The following is a 5,506-nucleotide window of genomic DNA, read 5'->3' as shown; positions in this document are numbered from 1 at the left end:
CTATGCGTAATCGCATGTGTTGAACGGGGAGCAATAGGGAATAATTTTTAAATATAAAATGGGTATCAGCGTTCAGCTTGGAACGTACCTTTAAAATCTTCGTGTGTCGCGTGATGGAACTTTTCGATGAATGCTTTGCACGTGTTTATAGACTTTTGCTTTATCACTCGCGGTAAAAGTGTTACGCACTGGCAAATTTCTTATCAGAGTGAGAGCCGCACCTCCTACTCTCGCCTTTTATCTAGGTCAAGGTCTTGGCTCTGCCAACTCGCTTTTTACTCTCTTTTCCTAAATTTGCACATGCGCTGTTAACTCGCTTTGCGTTGCACTTGTGCTGTTAACTCGCTTTGCGTTGCACTTGTGCTGTTAATCTTGCTTGGCTCATTTTTGCGCTGCGCACGCGCTGTCAACTTGCTTGGCTCATATTTGCGTTGCGCATGCTCTGTGAACTCTCTTTGCTCATACTTGCGTTGCGCATGCTCTGTGAACTCTCTTTGCTCATATTTGCGTTACCCTAGCGCTGTTAACTCAGCACAGCTGGGTGAGTGACCATGTATAAGAGAAAACTCTGGTATATATGTTTTCGGACTATTGTTTTTATTTTTGTGGCGCAGTATGGTGCGTCACACTCCCCCCTTTCCGCCGGGCGAATAAAAATCCGGATACGTCCGGTTTTAGTTCGGTTCACCTGGTAGGTGGTGTCCAAATACGTATGCGTGAACCTTGTCCTGGTTCCTCGTCCCTCGCTGCCGCGGACCTCCTCGACTAGGCCCCGGGGGTAATCTACGTAGGGGCGTTTCCACCTTCCACTCGGCAGGAGCTTCCACTAGCTCGCTTTCCTGGGCTACTTCGGTCATCAGGGTTTCTCCTCCTCCTCCATCGGCACCAAGTCCTGCCCCAAGACCTCCAACAGGTCGGCGAGAGGATCGGACTCCTCGTTGGCTGGGAGGTCCACGCGTACTGCCGGCGGAACCGAGGCCCGTCCGGCTCGTCGTCCGACGACGCGGACTCCCAGCGTGGGCCTTCTTGCGGTGGGTCGTAGGGAGACATAGGAAGGGGGAACCCGTCGGGGTCGGACATATCCATTCCCTCCAGTCGGCGTAGAACGGGCGTCATAGGACGTCGAAAGGCTGGCGGAAAGTAGGGTGGTGGCACCGGGCGGTCAGCGATCGCTGGCCCCGATAGTTCCAGTGCTCCGGCAGCTCAAAATAGGAGGTGGGGGTTTCCCCTGGAGGGAGGAAAATATCCACCACCGCCCGGTCAATACGAGTTACCCGCATTCCCCATGGGCGGATGGCCGGCTCGTAGGTTACCGTACGGTCTACCTCTTCAATGTAAAACGGTTCGTCCGCGTCGCTGTCCTCAGTGGGGGGAGGCTGGTATTGTTGCACCTCCGTCTCGGTCGGCGACGGGGGTCGGGCATACAGCCCATGCCCTAGTCGTGGGTCGCGGCGTTGCCCGGGCCTGGGTGACCAGGCGCCTGGTGGGAGTCGAAAGTAGGGCTCTTCCGCCTCGCTGTCCTCTTCCTGTTTGGACTCATCGTCCTCTTCGAAGGGCCCCTCCTCCGATTCCTCCTCGCTGGTGTTGTTGAATCCGGCTGGTAGGCCAGCCAAGTAAAAAGGGTCATCCTTGTCCCACGGGTGTATAATGATTCCCCCCTTTCAGGCGACATACGGGGTGCGTCCTCGGGGCACGGGGAGTAGCGTTGCTCCGCACGATTCGGCGTCACAGCGGGTGCATCGCCAGCGTAATCGCGTGGCGGAGAAGAGAAGGTAAGATCGATTGGTTCCATGTACTGTCGTATGCGCCGGGACAACCATGAACAAGGTTGGGCCTCCTCCTTTAACATCGCCAACCTGGTAAGGGGTTGTCGGGAAAGAGCGTCGGCGACTACGTTCTGCTTTCCGGGTCGATATCGCACGTCGTATTGGTATTTGTTGCAGCTCTAAAGCCCAACGCGCCACACGTCCATGTGGTGATTCTAGTGAATTCAACCACTTGAGTGCCAGATGGTCGGTGGCGACCTCGAATCGATAACCCTCCAGATAGCAACGAAGTTTCCTGATGGCCCAGATCACTGCGAGACATTCCTTCTCGGTGGCGGAGTAGTTCTCCTCCGCTTTGTTGAGCCGTCGACTAACATAGGATATCACACGCTCTTGACCGTCGATTTCTTGGGTCAGGACTGCTCCGATTCCTACGTTGCTAGCGTCAGTTTGTAGCACGAACTGCACGTGGAAGTCCGGGCATGCTAGCACAGGGGCGGTGGTCAAAAGGGTTTTTAATTCATCGAACGCGACTTGCTGCTCTTCGCCCCATGTCCACTTTCGCCCCTTTTTGAGGAGTTGTGACATGGGTTGCACCACCGTAGCAAAGTTAGGGACAAATCTGCGGTACCAAGACGCCATGCCGATGCACTGGCGTAATTCTTTCAGGTTCGACGGGGGAGTTAATTCGCGGACAGCTGCCACCTTGCTGGGATCCGTGTGAATCCCCTCCTCACTGATCACGTGTCCTAAGTAGGTTATTTTTCGCTGGAAGAATGCGCATTTTTCGTGGTTTATATACGTAGGTTCGCCCGCCGGAGTCTTTTGAACACTTCTCTAAGGTGCTTAGTGTGTTCCTCTAGGGAGTTCCCGACCACCACAATATCGTCCAGGTAGGCGAAGGCGAAAGGTTCCATGTGTCGACTCCGATCACGGAGTCCAAGGTACGCTGGAATGTCGCCCGGGGCCGAATGTAGTCCAAATGGCATCACTCGCCATTGATAAAGGCCGCGTCCTGGCACGGTGAAAGCGGTGGCCTCTCGACTTCCCGTAGCCATCGGTATCTGCCAGTAGCCGTTCTTAAGGTCCAGCGTGGATATGAATTTCGCGTGTCGTAGGCGTTCCAGGATGTAGGTAATCCTCGGAAGGGGGTATGCATCAGGAACTGATCGCTCGTTGAGTTGTCGGTAGTCCACGCACATCCGCCATTGTCCATTCTTCTTCTTCACTAGTACGATCGGGGCACTGTGGGGACTGTAGGAAGGCTCGATTAGCCCATCCTCCAGCAATTGATCGACCTGTTCGTCGATGATCCTTCGCATGGCTGGGTTCTTAGGAAAATAACGCTGTTTGATAGGCCGCTCGTCGCGTAGCGTTATAATGTGTTCCGCGATTGAGGTTACTCCGGTCATCCCGTCAAATTTGGGGAGTTCCTCTTGTAGGAATCCCTGAATGCTTGGCGCAATGTCTGCGGGCCATGGGGAAGGTCCTTGTTCGTCTGTGTCGGACCCCATCTCGAGGGCTGGAGAGGACGTTTGAAGTCGAAAGTCCTGGAGATGGGTCGTGTCATAGACACTCGGTCCCCTTGTGTCTGGAACGGCAGGAATTACACTGGACAAGGTGACCGGGAGCGGAATTGGGGCAGCAGGGTTGTGCCTTGTAAGTCGGGGACGGGGTCTAGGAGTCAGTCGGGGCATTGGATCTGCCTCTGCGCATGTTCGTTTCCGTGGAACTGGAGGAGGGGGTGTCGCCCGGGTAGGCCCGGGGTGCGAAGCTTGATGGCACAAAGGTGTTTTCATCGGTGCTAACGAGGTATCTAAGCGAATCCGGGCTGTACCGCAGCAAATCGTTGTCTCTATGGAACAGAGGAAATCCAGGCCCAGTATCACGGGCTCAAGGATATGTGGCAGGACTAGGAAGGCTACGCGAACTTCTCGATTCTCCAGGCGGACACGCGCTGTGAGCGTCTTCGTGACCTCCCGCACGGAGCCGTCAGCGAGACGAATTCGCGAGTCCCTAGCCAATGTGTTCTCGGGGGTGCTAAGTCGTGCGGCCAATTCTTCGTTGATGAAACTCGTGGTGGCACCGGTATCCACAGTTCCCTCGGTGGGCATGCCTTGGATCTGGATCTTGGCCACGATTCTCCCACCGGTTAGATGCATCGTTGGGGTTACTGGCGGGTCGTGGTGTCTATCGTCCTCTGCTCCTCCCGCCGGGGTAGAGGGCGATGACCGTTTTCCCGTCCCGTTGTTCCGGCAGCAATGGATCGTGCGTATGTCTCGTTTGCCGCAGTCCCAACAGAATATCACGGCAGGATTCTGACATGCTGCCTGGACATGTCCTGGTTCCGCGCATCGTCGGCAAATCCGGGCTACATCCGGCACTGAAGTTTGTCCTGTGGGAGTGTTCCGAACTGGTGGGCGGCGGGGCCTGTCCTCTGGTGGTCCTCGGAAAGGGTTATGCCACGTCGGTGGAGTCTGTGTTGGCGGGTATGCCTCGCGACGGCCCGGTGCCGGGGGTGAGATGGCAGTCGCCGTCGCCAGTGAGGTCCGTGGCTGGATTCGATCCTGTATGTATTCGAACTCCGTGGCCAACTGGATCGGTTGGGGAAGACTTGTGATCTCGTGTCGACGGGCGTAGTACTGGTATTCGGGGCGGGCGTTGTCGTAGATTCGGTCCAACTCTTGCGTCGTACTGTAATCAGCATGGTGCATGAGGAACCGAATTTCCGTTACGAAATCCTTGAAGGATTCGTTTTCTTGCTATTTACGCTCACGGATATTATCTTCTAACCGTTCAAAATACCGCGTGGGCAAGAAAAACGCGAGAAATTCCTTACGGAACTCCGACCAAGGGACTGCGCTCAGCCCACTGGTTCGGAACCAACGCGCGGCACGATCCACCAAGCCTTCGGCCATACTCCTTGGCAATGCATCGACCGAGATCCCGTATGCCTGAGCCCGTTCTTCCAATGCCTCGACAAAAGCCAACGGATCACCTTGACCGTCGAATTGGATTCCCCATTTCCGAATTCGATCCAGGTGGTGCCGTATGGTCCATGGCTTGGGTTGGCGGTGATCGGGTTCGGCTGGGGTTCGCTGACAAGTGCCGGGGGAATTGGCCTGTGTAGACTTGAAGTGGCGGGGGTAGAAGTTAACACCGGGGCGTGAGACGTCCGTCTTGGGCAGGGTAACCGGTGGGGCGTGTAAAAACTGCTGGCTCAAGCCCGAGGTGGTGGCTTGCGCGTCGGGTTGTGGAGTGCGCGGTCGCGTGTATATCATTTCCAATTCGGCCAGTCGAGCCCAGACTTTCCTTCCAAGCCTACTTTTGGCAATTAGTGACGCGAACGCCTTCCGCATATCCTCGACCTTGCCTTCGACTGAGAACTTAAATTCTTGCGCCAATGCTTCTAGCTCATCGCGCCGACGGTAGTAGATCCATTTCACGCCAACTCCAGGGTTGGGTATCTCCTGTGAGCATGCGTCGCTGTCGCTCTCGTGATCACTCATTATTTATTTTTTTTCCTTTTTCTTTGAAAGCACTCGCGGAAATTTAACGACTTAAAACTACAAAATCACACCTTGCTAGTGGGTTTTTTATGCCACTCGGAAACTAAGTTCCACTTGACTTGTAGGGTCCCTGCTCGGGCGCCACTTGTAACGAACCGTCACAACGCCGAGGTAGCTAGCGCTATCCAGGGATCGAAATAAGAAATTTATGTTTGCTGAAACCCTACAAGT

The 5,506-nt window shown here is 55.0% G+C and overlaps 1 pseudogene; it reads right to left on the bottom strand.

Moving 5' to 3' along the window:
• Positions 1-856: 856 nt before the first annotated feature.
• LOC127566301 (uncharacterized) lies at positions 857-5,275 on the bottom strand (annotated as a pseudogene).
• Between the last annotated feature and the right edge of the window lie 231 nt (positions 5,276-5,506).

The sequence above is a fragment of the Drosophila albomicans genome, unplaced genomic scaffold (assembly GCF_009650485.2).
Source record: "Drosophila albomicans strain 15112-1751.03 unplaced genomic scaffold, ASM965048v2 utg000261l_pilon, whole genome shotgun sequence".
NCBI classification, from domain to species: domain Eukaryota; kingdom Metazoa; phylum Arthropoda; class Insecta; order Diptera; family Drosophilidae; genus Drosophila; species Drosophila albomicans.
This window is presented reverse-complemented; position numbering and strand designations above follow the sequence as displayed.